Source organism: Vigna radiata, chromosome 1 (genome assembly GCF_000741045.1).
Source record: "Vigna radiata var. radiata cultivar VC1973A chromosome 1, Vradiata_ver6, whole genome shotgun sequence".
Classification (NCBI taxonomy): domain Eukaryota; kingdom Viridiplantae; phylum Streptophyta; class Magnoliopsida; order Fabales; family Fabaceae; genus Vigna; species Vigna radiata.
The window spans coordinates 32,234,364-32,248,800 of record NC_028351.1 but is presented as its reverse complement, the minus strand read 5'-3'; the positions used below and the strand labels follow the sequence as shown (position 1 = coordinate 32,248,800).

General features: G+C 33.5%; 1 pseudogene; it reads right to left on the bottom strand.

Annotated features, from left to right (window-relative positions):
* Positions 1-13,088: 13,088 nt before the first annotated feature.
* On the bottom strand, positions 13,089-14,306 carry LOC106761886 (annotated as a pseudogene).
* Between the last annotated feature and the right edge of the window lie 131 nt (positions 14,307-14,437).

The following is a 14,437-nucleotide window of genomic DNA, read 5'->3' as shown; positions in this document are numbered from 1 at the left end:
CACGACGGAGGTGCGACGGAGAATAATATCTAATTAAAATCAACTATCCTATATCTAATGTAAAAGAAAAAAAAAACTAAAAATAAGGAGAATAATAAATGCTATAACAATAGCACACAAAATTTTGAATCCCCACTTTTTAGTTTATTTTGTACATGGTGTGGGCAAGAATTATTCCTGAATGTAAAACTTAAAAGATTATATAACTAGCATTGTTCACACTATATGAATATTAAGGAGAAAAATTGAAATTTGAACTTTTCCTAGCAACTAAACAGGATTCATCATGAATATATTGTTTTGAACTAAGAACAATATAGTATCTTTGGTTTGGGATAAGAAGAATCACTGGTACAGACCCAAATTTAATTTATGAATATAATATATTAATAACTTAACTGAGAACCATATATATGAATCAAAATACATAATCAATGTTCAGTCAATACATCCACAGTAAATTAACTATGTTTTTAGCTATGGAGAACCACTAATATTTACTCATAGATAAAAACACATTCCCGCTTACAATAACCTAGTTTCCTTACGGCGGAACAAAAACAAACTCTGCACCAAAGAGAAGCAGAAAGGGTTATAGAACGATGTACCTCAGGTTGTAGCACGAGTGAAAGCTTCACCGTCGGCCGGTCCACACAACCACCGGTGCAGCTCCATCTGCCTATGGCTCCACGACTACGATTCTGAAAAAAAAAATGAACCAAGACCAATCGAAAGGAGAAATCAATGAAAAGAGAAAATATAAGAAAGAAGAAAGAAAGAGACAAACTAGAACCAAACAAATGTGCGAGGAAGAAACAAAGATGAATTTTGTGGGGGAATGAAAATGAAGAAAGGAAGAAAGTGGTTTTAGGGTTCAGAGAGATTTTTTAGAGGGAGGAAGAGTTTAGTGTGATGAGATTTTGGAATTGGGGGGAATAAAATTTTATAATTGGGGGATTTTTAGAGGGAGATGAGATTTTGAAATTTTGGGAATGAAATTTCACAACTGGTAAAATAATTAGTCTAAAATTTTTAAGAAGAAACGTACAAAATTAGGAAAAGATAGAAAGAAAATATATTATTATTTGAAGAGGTTATAAACCTCTCTTAAAAACAATTAAAACTCCAACTATCATTGACAATCAAATAGTTTAAATTAAACATTTTAAAATATGTCAATTTAAGGGGGTTTTTTATAACCTCCCTAAAATAACCCCCTCTAAATAAGCTTTTTTTTGTAGTGGAAGGATTTTGGTCGTCGGTAATTACCGAAGGCTTTTGGCCGTCGGTAATTACCGAAGGATATAGGCCTTTGGTAAATCCGTCGGTAAATGTCGCGACCTAGTTCATCTTCTTCCTTTTCCTTCCTCGCTCTGCGTCATTTTTTTTTCATTTCCACGAACTCCACCACCAAAAAACCATCACGCGAATAACCGTAGGGAAACATGGAGAGTTGAGCTCGCCGGAAAAGTTTAGGACCGGTGATGTTGTGTCATTTTATCATGGAGAGTTGAGCTCACCGGAAAAGCTTATGACTGATGATGTTGTGTCATTTTATCATGCACAGTTAAGCTCGCCGGAAAACTTGAGCTCGCCGGAAAAGTGGAGCTCGCTGGAAAAGTTAAGCTCGCCGGAAAAGTGGAGAGCATCCCGTGATGGTGGAGAGTATCCTGCGACGGTGGAGAGCAACCCGCAATGGCAGAGAGCTGAAGCCACAAGACGGTAAGGAGAAATGAGAAATGAGTAGTGGTGGTATGAAACTGAGATGGTAAAGAAAAATTAGGAGAAATGAGTGTGTTTGCCCATTATATTGACACTGGAGGCGGAATTTGGGCGGGAAAATTTCCGCTTTTTTTACCGACGGCCCAAAGCCTTCGATAAATTCGTCGATAAGTGACATTAAAGTTACCGACGGGCATGAGCCTTCGGTAAATTCGTCGGTAATGTCGGTAAGTGAAATAATGGACGGGAAAATTCCCGCTCTTTTTACCGACAGCCCAAAGCCTTCGGTAAATCCATTGGTAAGTGACAGTGCCATTACCGACGAAAAAGGGTCTTCGGTAAATCCTTCGGTAACTGACATTGTCACTTACCGACAGACTTGCTGAAGAAAATCAAAATCCCTCGGTAAAGTCGTCGGTAATGGAATATTTACCGACAGATTCATTTCCGTCGGTAAAAAGCCGTCGATAATATTAATTATTTTTGTAGTACCTGATGATAATATATTCATTGGAAGGATTATTTCTATATATGAATCAAATCAATGTCACGCTACTGACTTCTTAAAGCTCACATCTTTAAAAACATCATATCTTTATGAATATAAGCTAAATGTTGAGAATGTTACGGATGTTCAATTTCCACTTCAATGGGAGGAGCTCTAAATGCATTTAAATTCTTTAAAAGATGTGCTTCGTGATTACCATTTCACTAATATTTATAAGTTACATGTATTAGATTTAAAATAATTCATTATCTTTGTAATTTACCCAATTCACTTTTGAATTGTTCACCGTAAAGTTGAGATATTGGAAACTAAGTCCAACATTTTCGACATGGTCGCAGACACAAATAAATCCTTTTATATTGACATTCCAAAAGCTTCAATATTAAATATTGTTCCTAAATGGTTTTGAGATAAATTATCACTACAACAAATGATGACAATGAATATTTCATACCAAGATCAAAAGGGAATAATTTCAAATTTATATCTTCTAATTCCATGTCACTTGAATCAAATTAATTTGAAGATTATATTCCTTTATTTCTACGAAATTCTAAAATTCTCGATCTATGGAAAAATAAAATTTTAGATCCTGTTGCTTTTTTATGTAGAGATGATACCATCCAAAATTTGTTCTTTTTAGATCTTTCATAAAATTAATTTTTATAAATGTATATTTATTTAATTAAAAAAATCTTCTTTTATAAATTTAATTTTGATAAATGTATTATTTGGTTAAAATAATTTATGTAGTAAATTTTGTATGTAATAAGTTAGAAAAATAAAATAAAATAATAATATGATAGTAGGTAGAAATATTTGAAAAGAAAAATTTAATGTAAAGTGATAATAATAATCATACATATTAATAATAATCATAAGCAATAAACCCTTTCAAATAGAGTAGTTTCCAATATCCCTTAGAATAGTAAAGACAAGCGGACATTGAAAACAATTAATAAGCAACCTTGGGTTTTGTAACACCTTTAGTTTCCTTTAGATTTTTTTTTTTGATGGGGACAAAGAGAAAGAAACTGGAACGATACGTGTGCTCACAGACGGGGACAATGATCCTTTATGGAACTTCTGATGATTACTTTTCTTTAGTTTCAAGAATTATAATTTGGTCCAATCAAGAAATTAAATTATTTTTGGGCTCTACACAATAAACCTTTCATCACATATATGTCCCTAACACAGGTTGTTGCTTTGACAACTATTGACATGGTGATAGCTTCTTGTCTTATAACATTTCACACTATGGGAAACTGAGCAATGGGATATATCTAGTTGACATCTTTCTTTATCCACAAAAGATATCGTAGTTGTTGTAAACAACTATCTCTACCGTTAGAATTAGATATTTTACCATTCTAGACAAATATTTTATTTATTCATTCAAGTATAGGATCCTTATATATTTTCTTGTACAATTTTTTACTTTAGCATTGTCTTTTCTTGGATATAGAAACCATTTAGCTTGAAGCCTGTCTTATTTTTGATAAATTTTGAAAGGTTTCAGTGAATTAATCTTCTATTAAATAGCTGTATATGTTTTATCTATTAGATGGTTTTCGACAATTTAATTGTTATGTTGACTTTATCGAAACTCGTAACTTTCAAAGGAATCACCTATTTTTTTTTGTTATAAAACCATAAATTACAAATGAATTTTTTCGTATATAATTACATGAATTTTTTCTATTTAATTACATACGGATTTTTTCGTATGTAATTACATACGGATTTTTCCGTATGTAATTATATACAAATATATTCATATGTAACTTATCTACACATAATTTATATACGGATTTTTGTCCTTATGTAATCCATATATAACATGAATTTATATACGGATATTTGATGTTATATACGGATTTTTCTTGTAGTGCTAGAGAATTTGCATTACCTTTGAAACAGGATAAAAGTAAAATTGATAGAATTAATATAAATTTTTAATATAAATTGATAGCGATATCTATGAGTAAGATGTATGTTTATACATTCAATTGAGATATAGAATGCCCTAAGTATCTATTGGTCCACACAACCACACACCGTTGTTGCTCCATCTTCTTGTGGTTTCGTGACTGCGAATCTGAAAGAGAAGTGAAACATGAGCAATCGAAAGGGGAAATCAAAGAAATGAATGAGAAGAGGAAAATAGAAGAAGGAAGAAAGGAAGAGACGAACTAGACGAACGTGAAAGGGAGAAAGCACAGTAGGTCTGAAATTTTGTTACGAATTTTAGAGTGGAACGCAAGGGACAAATGCAAGGGAGAAAGCGGTTTTAGGGTACACAGGGACTTTTAGAGGAAGGAAAGGTTTAGGTAGATAGGGTTTTGGAAGTGGGGCAGAAAATTTTACAATAGGGGAAAGCAAATTAGTCTAAATTTTTTAGAGGGAAGTAATGTAAAAAAATTAGGAAATAAAAGAAGAAAATATATTATTACTCGAAGAGGATAAAAACCTCTCTTGAAAATAATTAAAACTCCAACTATTACTGTTAGTTGGATAATTCAAATTAAATATCTTAAATTATGTTAATTTGAGGGATTTTTTTATAACTTTCGCAAAATAACCCCTCTAAATAAGTTTTTTTTTTTGTAGTGTTACGATAAAGCTTCCATGGACATGGGGGGCGGGTAGAGTTGATGAAACATCATATCAAGCTGTCCGATTAAAATTATAGCCATATTAGGTTGCGATAAGACAACGTCCAAGATGATTGGCCATGCCTTCAAGGTTTGAACAAAGACACAATATTCATTCAAAATCATCATGCCAAGGTTGAGCACATTACAAAGCAAGAAAGGTGGGGGCTAGGCGACTAAGTGGCATGCTCGTCTGGTTCCTTGTGGTTAAAGGGTGATGCCGCTCGGACCCATGGTAGGCAGCAAAATATTTCAGGTATAGGTTAAGATCCGTTACTCAAAGTTGTACGAGGGTCCTCCATCATCCAAGTCATCCTTGTCCAAGCTGTATGAGAGAGAACTCCAACGCGACCTTTCAAATATATATTTATAAATATTATAACGAGTTTACCATTAGGTTTGACCCATAAATGTTATTAATTTTCAATTAACGAGTACTATTCTTCTTAACTACCCTTTAGTATTTGTTATTGCTCATAATAATTATTAATTAATGATTGTTTTAGATTGGTCATTTTCTTGCTGAGTGGTTGACTGTCCTGTCGTTGGCTGACCGGGTGGTCATACAGCTCACCAGCTCACCGAGTGGTCATACATACACCATCTAAAATGTATTCTATTTAAATCTTTGATAAAATTAATTTTTATAAATGTATATTTATTTAATTAAAAAAAAATCTTCTTTTATAAAGTTAATTTTGATTAATGTATATTTTTTGATTAAAATAATTTATGTAGTAACTTTTGTATAAAATACAATGTACAAAACTATATTGAAAGTCATTGACCATACATTACATATGGTATGAAAAAACATATTCTATCCAAGTTATTCATACGCGGACAGTAAATAGATAATCATTTTCACTTTTTTCAGAACTTTGGATACGTTATCGTTTTACACATTGCTATGACCAATATTTTCTTTTTGACTAAATGTGATTATTTGATTTGTTTCTAAGTCTTTTGGTGTTAAAGTGATACATACGACTAATGTTTTTGTTTCCTTCCAACAAAGTTATGCATTACTGAGAGAGATTTCAGTTACTTTTGAAAATTTAAAGCATTACACCACTTTCCCTTAATCAATTTTATGGTCTAAGTCTTTTCACCATCTCACACCACTTCACTTTTTGCGTAATCTATAACGTAAATCATTGCCAAGGGTGTGTAAGTTTATGTCAAACAAACATGACATAATATACCGAAGAATGAAAAATTATATAAAAATTGGGATGTTTTAAAACCAATAAGGAAAATCTCATATTTTCCTGATTGCAATGAAAGTGGCTCTAGTGTCTTGTGAAATTGATGTTAATTTTATAAGGGTGATGCTAAAATGAAAACTGATTTTTAAGTGAAGTTTCAAATTTGATAAGCTTTCACTTATATCAATGTAAATGCAATATTGCATGGAAAAATTTGATAGTCTTTTCGAACAAGTGGTGTAAACACCATCCCACTATCATATCTAAAAACATAGTTCAAACATTGCCCAAAATAATTACCTAAATCTTAAGTCATAATCCTTTTTTGATTTATAGATTGTGATCTCTTATTAGAAAGCTCCAAAAACTCATTAAGAAGACGGTGGAGATCTTTCTTGCAAGAGTTTCTTAAGGAGGAATTGTGTTGTGCATATTGTTTGATCAAGACTTGCACATTTGGTGTCATCCTATTGATCAAGACTTGTTGTTCAATCTGCTGGAGATTTGTTTTTCCTGTTGGCATTACAGGAGGTAGACTCGTAGAGTCTAGACACTTTGAGGATTGTTCAAAGTGGGTTGAAGATTGCAGAAGAGGAGATATCTTGTTGCAAATCTTTGTATTGTTGCTGCCTATATTTTAGTTAGAGGGTTAGATGGATTGTCTATATTTTTGACGTTGAAGTCTCTATAGAAATCTTGTTGTAAAAACCTTGACTATTATAGTGCATTGGCTTCCTGGTGGAGAAAGGACACTGGATGTTGGCATTGAGGTCGAACCAATATAAAAACTCTGTGTTTGCTTTCTCTATCCCTACTCTTTTACATTAAGTGTTGACTTCAATATTTGCGTAGTCAACTTTGCATTTTCGCTGCACTTAAATTTTGATAACTTGCGATTCAAGAAATTTTGTAAAGGTTTATACTTTGTGAAAAAGATTTGAAAAAGACTTGGATTTTTAAATCTCACCAATTCACACCCCTCTTGGTGTTGAAAATGAGTCAACTTGTTTTCCAACAATTGAGTATCACTTCCGTAGACAATTCGTCTGTTCTATTAGCAAGAGACATAAATTTCAAATGATAATATGAGACTGACTTATTTTGTTACAACTTAAAAAATTCTACCATAGGACAACCAAAGAGGGCCAAACTGAGATTTTAGAGCTTGGGTTAGGGTTGAACACGTGGTAGTTGTCTCAATTTTTTGGAGCATTTGAAACCACGACACACGACATTACGCCATTTTCAAAATGCATAGATTCAATTGAATCACATTCTGTATCTGGTGTACTGTGGTAATTCTTGGAAGTCCCACATCAACTAGAGATAAGGCCATATGGTGTCAGAGGCATGGTTAGAGCCTATCAGACCACCCATTTCTACTATCACGCTCGAGATGTCTATATCTCGGCGTGAAAGGAGTGTGTTGGAAGTCGCATATCGACTAGAGATAAGGTCAATTTATAATATATAAGTGGGGTGCAAACCTCCATTTACAAGCCAGTTTTGTGTGATTGAGTTAGGCTTAAAAACCCACTTTCAAATATTAATGAATGAATTTTTCATCTTTAAAAATCCATTCTAGTAGTGAAGATGATCCATCGTAACGAGGAAAACATATGGAAATGTCCTTGACCGGTGAAACCTTCGTGAGCGCAGAAGTGTTCACTTTTAAATTTGAGTTGAGGGGCATCCATGGGTTTGAGCCGAATTTTTCAATAATTATTGCAACGACAGCTTGATCTCCTCTATCGTAGTTTCTTGAGCATGATTTTGTATTTCCATAGTTTTATAAGTAAATTGGGAGATGAAATGTACATGCAACTTTGTTCCACAACAAAATTTCACTCATCCCCTTTTTATGAACAAAATCATCTGAAAATTGAAATAAGTGTCTTATATGAAATTAGAGGATTCTTTTCCTTATTTCAAGTATATTCATCCTTTGCAATCTATAACTAACTATTCTTACACGGTAATGAAACTCAGTGCAATCTACTAGGAAAAAAAAATCTCAGCCAAGGGAAAGTATGTCTCTTCCACTTATCAGTACCCCTTCCCAAATTTTTACTATATTAGTGCAATTTGGAAACAAAATTACTAAAATGTTTGAATTTTTTTTCAAAATTACTAATGTACCCACCTTTATAATTTTTAACAAAATTTAACCATTCAAATTGCACTAGATTGGTAAAATTGCCGACTTCGGCATTGACCAGATATTTATAAATATTGTGCACAATAGGTACAGACTGTGCATAAAAAATGGAATGCACACAAGATGTAACTACACATTCGTAGTTTGAACAGACTACAAAATTGTAATGGGCAGGGAAAAGTAAGAAAACTGAGCATAGTTATAATGAGGAAGTGGTTGCAGAACAAAAATGTATTTAGAAAATTGCTTGTAAAGGAGGATATATATTCAAAGGAGTTTTGCTCTCCTTCGTTGAAAAAACATACTTTATCAAAATTATTACTTTATTTAATGTTTAGTTATAAGATAACACGAAATTTAGAAGGTAAGATTAGTTTTAGTATGATAGAGATATGATTTGAATGACGTAATATAATTACGTTAAGTGGGGAAGAGTTGACAGAGTTGAGTATGTTCATACGCCATTTTTCACTTTTTGTAGAACTTTGGTTACGTTATCGTTTTACAAATTGCCATGAATATATTTGTTTCTAACTCTTTTGGTGTTAAAGTGATACATATGAATCATGTTTTTGTTTTCTTCCAACAAAGTTATGCATTACTGACAGATATTCCACTTACTTTTAACAACTTAAAGCATTACACCACTTTCCCTTAATCAATTTTATTGTCAAGTCTTTTCACCATCTCACCACTTCAGTAATATAACATAAATTATTGCCAAGGATGTGTAGGTTTATGTAAAACAAACATGACATAATATACAGAAGAATGAAAAATTATATAAAAATTGGGATGTTTTAAAACCAATAAGGAAAATCTCATATTTTCCTGATTGCGATGAAAGTGGCTCTAGTGTCTTGTGAAATTGACGTTAATTTTTTAAGGGTGATATTGAAATGAAAGCTGATTTTTAAGTGAAGTTTCAAATTTGATAAGCTTTCATTTATAGCATTGTAAATGCAGTATTGCATGGAAAAAATTGAGATTAGGTTGTATTTAGTTTTCTGTAATGCGATTACCCAAGTTTCGTATTCTTTTTGAACAAGTGGTGTAAAAACCATCCCACTATCATATCAAAAACATAGTTCAAACATTGCCCAAAACAATTACCTAAATCTTAAGTCATAATCCTTTTTTCTTTTAGATACAGTAAACTACTGAAATAAATTTTGAACTCAAAATACAAATTCCTAGAGAATTTGTATTTTTGAAACAGGATAAAAGTAAAATTGATATTAATATAAACTTTTAATATAAATTGATAGCGGTATCTATGAGTAAGATTTATGTTTATTCATTCAATTCAATTGAGATATAGAATGTCCTAAGAGTATCTGCCGGTCCATACATCCACCACCATTGTTGTTTCGTCTGTCTGGGGTTCCGTGAATGGGAATCTGAAAGAAAAATGAAACATCACTACAGGAAAAGCGCGATTTACCTAGGACATATTACCGAAGGCCTTGAGGCCGTTGGTAATGATATGCTTACCGAAGGCTTTTGAGTCGTCGGTAAGTTCCTCCCTGATTTAAAATCTCAGTTGGGGTTTTCGTTCCCCAATTTCACTTTCTTCACCCTTCGTCGAGTTCGTCGTTTTCTTCAGACATTTCCCTCCCTTTTCACGACCCGCCTTTTCTTAACCCTCCCTCACTTTCTCGGATAGTCCTGGTGGTCGTGATTCACGGTGGTCTTGGAATAGGGTTCCTTCACGGTGCGTTCTGGTTTGGGAGTCTTGGGCTAGGGTTCGAGTGGTTGCTGCGTTGAGGGCTGGTGGTGTCGAGGGTGAGTATCAGCATCGCGTGGTTGCAGGTTGGAGACGTTGTGAAGGTGAGTGTGTTATGCATTTCTGTTCAAATGCCATTAGACAAATGAACTAGCATCTTGTTCAAATACCAAATCGTCTTTTTTTCTTTCTTATTCATTGTGAAAAATATTTCTGAAGGTGTCGGTTGTGCTGTGTTTTGTATCTCTGGGCTTTGCCTTCTACGTGTTCTTCGCTCCTTTTGTTGGAAATAAGACGTGTCAGTATTGGCCTTTACTCACCGCTGGTAACTCATCTTCCTATATCTCTGCCTTTTTTTGATATATAATATTCTCATTTCTGCTTTCTTAGGTTGTTTGTGAATCAATAACCAGTAAACAAGTCTGTCTGGACTATAATTCAGGCAAGAAACTACATAACTTTCCAAGGTCCCATACGCAAATTATGTGTGAAGAAAAGCTACACTCCAGAAATCCTAAACTTTAAGGAATAAATTCTAGAAAGTGAAAAACAGAGAAAGTAGGTTAAGAAAAAGGAAACAGAATAAGATAACCTCAGCCAAAAAAAAATTGTAGCAAATAGAGGCCGTGTAGCTACAAAAAGTTTGTCATTGCTAAAGGTCAATTTCAAACTTCCCACTTGTTTGGAAACAGCTAGCGGATTAACCGTGAGTCTGGTGCGAATAGCCTCTAAACATGACTTTGAGTATAAAGAAGCATAAGCAATTAGCTGCTTTTAAGATGCAACAGCATTGGACTCATGGCTGTGAATATTGAGTCCTTAACAGTGACAGGTAACCAATGAAAAATTATTCTGTAGTCTCTGAACTCGTGTAAAATAGCTTTTGTACGATAGATAATATTCAATTTTTATATCATTAACCAAGAGTTAAAACAAGTTATTCTGATGGCAAGGGCATGGAATATCATTAGCTAAGAGTAATGATATATATATAATAAATTTTTATCATACATAATTAGTTTACTGTTTTCCTAATAGCAAGATAACTTGTAATAAAGATTTAAAATATGGCAAGGTTAAANTAGAAAGCTTTGTAAAATACATAATGAACACTAAGATTTTGTCAATGTTTCTGTTGCTAGTTGACTAGTGTACTCCCCTATTTTGTTTGGGTCCTTGGATTCTAACATATACAAACTCTATTCTTTAGCAATTAAAATGGTCTTCCTTGTGATAAAGTCCTGAAAGACATGGTAAGAGGAGAAAAACACTAATAAAAGTTCAAGTCTTTGTAAGGATTTGTATAGAGATAAGACTATTGGTCAGTGTTGGGACATATAAAAGACCCTNTAATTTAATAAATGATTCTAACATTATATTCCTGATTCAGCATATGTATGCTATCACCATTTACAAATGTAATGAGTTGTTTTCTATTCGTTTTAACGTACGAATTGAGAAAATAAGAAACAGTCATTTGATGAATGGTTCTTCAATCAAGTATCCAAACACCCTAAGACACTTGTCCAACTGTATTGAATGAATTCTAATCTTTGATGAACTTAATTGTTCATTTATTGTTGTCAGACGATCAAGCTCCTACTTATAGGGTCTCGTTTCAAGATTTGGTGCAGGTAGAATAGTGGGTTGATTTGTTTTTTCATGCACTAAGGTAGTATTGCTTGCCCGTTTTCGTTAGGCTCCTTTGTTTCCTTCTATTCACTCCAATCACACCTGGCATGGTTTGGAAGGTTAAGTTTATTACAATCTTAAAAAAGTAAAGGAGATCATATATTGTTCATTTAATAGTCAACATCAACAGGAGTGAAAATGCTGTGTATGTAGAAGTCTTCCAACTTTTATAATGCCTTTTTTCAAATTGCAAATAGAATTGACCATATTTTTACCTTATTTTGGTTGGAAATCTATTAACTTCGTTAAGCTTTCCTTGTGGTAAAACATTCCTCAAATGAAATTGTTTTAATTCCAAGCAATAAACGTTAAGGATTACAAAACAAATTAGGCNTTGTTGGCTGGCATGCTATGAATTTGAAAGGACAAGGTAGCATATTCAGCCCGCCCTACCTAACCCATTTACATATTTTAAATTTTTAATATTATATGCAGGATTATATGCAGCCCTGTCTGTTGTTTCTCTCACACTTCAAAATCATAATTCTATTTTAATAATTTCTGTGATCCTTTAATGAATACATTTGATGTACAACTTTAGTTTAGTGGATATTTCTTTATTTTTTGTTTACTTATTTACTTCTTGGCACACCCTGCCAAATCATCTTCCTACCATTTCCACCTACCTCTAAACTATAACTATAATTCTTTGCTTCATTATCATCACCCATGAATCGCAAGAAGGCTATGTAGACAGGAGCCATTCCAAGCTGAAAAGCTTCAAAATGTAGACAAAAATACTGACCAAAGCAGCTGAAGACCTAGAAACCAATGAGAAATGCATTACTCAGCTAAATTCCAATTTCTGTCTAGAAATAAATTGAGATAATGGATATAATTTTATCATTGAACATACACCAAGGGAGGTATAGATGCAAAAGGGTAAGTCCCTTGAGGATACAAAATAAATAACCGTAGCTTCATTATGTTCCAGTATTTGTAATATTGGGTGTTTCTTTTTTAAGCAAATGAAAGGTTTGCTATATCACTCTACTCATGAACTGATGAAGAGAGACACAATTACATACAAATTTACACACTCTGCATGAAGTCAGGAGAAGTGATATCAGAAGAGTACTTTCTTTATCAGAGTTTGTTGTGATAATATATCTGTCTATGATAATTGATTTATGGATATATTGGACTATTTTATGTGGTATAGATGGTTCAAATCATGCTAAAAGAGCTGTGTGACACTGTCCATGTTTCTTAATAGAACTTTTTAAAGCTTCTTCCTTATCATCTATCTTATGTTGACTATTTAGAAGTGTGTTTATCTGCAAGTTAGAGTTAGCCATCAGATGTGGATGCCTTATTTCGTTTATGTTAATTTTTGATACTTAGTTGGCTTTGAATTTTTTATCTATCTAATTTGCCTACTCGCAAATAATAATTGTATAAACTGCATAATAATCAATCATAGTACAAATTTATATAATAAGAACAACACTTTTACACAAGTTGTTTTTGCTACTTCTACTTCTTTCAATGCTGCTTTGAGCTTTATTTCGGCATCTTCTAAAACAAGTTTAGTGACTACAACTTCCATCTTCAATTGTGCAGCCTCATTCTTCCTATCTTGTGTTTCCCTCCTTGCATTTTCAGTTTCTGTCAACAACTGGTTCAATTTCCAGATCATTTCTCCTGATGCACCTCTAGCTTTAGATTCTTCTGCCAAGTGGGACTCAAGTTCAGACTCACTTTTCTGGAGCTCTACCCGCAGATTCTCAATAAAGGAAACAGTTTTGAATTCTTTCTGTTTCAATGCAGTGTGTTCTCCTTTTACATTCTCCAGATCCATCCTTAGAGCTTCCACCATGGCTCTAAGGGACTCTTCCTGTCCTGCTACTTTCTGCAGTGATTCCTTAGCATCATCAAGATCCAGAGTGACACTCCTCAAAGAATCCAAGTCTGATTTCTTTCTATTTTCCAATTGTTCTTGCTGAACGCTTATCTCATTCATTGTCTCAATCAGCTGCAACTCTAGATTTTTGGTAAGCCCTGGATTAAATTCCTTCTTTAAATCAAGCAAATTCCTTTTGGATTCTTCAAGGGCAGCCTCATATGATTGTCTTAGAACATTTTGCTTGGCTTGTGTCTCTTCTTGCANCAAATNTGCTTGGACAGATTGAGCNTTAACTTGATCGATTGATTCCATTACAGCCAAAATTTCTTTAGATAGTTCGGATGCTCTTTTGTTGTTGGCCTTCATTGCATCTTCCGCTTCTGCTGCTTGCTTGAAAGCAGAAACTCTTGCTTCTAAGGATAAATCATACCCCTGCCGAATTTTACTCAGTTCTTGCTTTGCAACATCAAGTTCTGTAACGACATAGGCATAACTTTTAACTGCAGTTTCTAACTCTTCTTTCCAAGAACCATTGGTTCCATCAAGATCACCACATTTTTCTTCTTTAAGCTGTTTTGCCCGACTTTTTGAAACATCTGTTGATTGTATTGCTGATTCTCTTGATTTGGTGAGAGCTTCAAGCCTTTGTGAGAGATCCTCAACCACTCTCTTAGCCTTTTCAAGCTCCACCAAGACTTGAGCCTTCGTAGTTTCTGCATTCTTTAGTTATTCCTTTAATTTTTGCAGCTCTTTCCGGGCTAGGTGAAGTTGTGACTCCTTTGCCCAAATACTCTAATAAAATAGCAAATCTTGTAAGTTGTAAACGCAAAAAGTTGGAAAATTAAATAATGACCAAAGAAATTAGTTTGGTTATGAAAACAGCTTGTCCAAATTGAACAAACCTTGCCTAGATTTTTCCA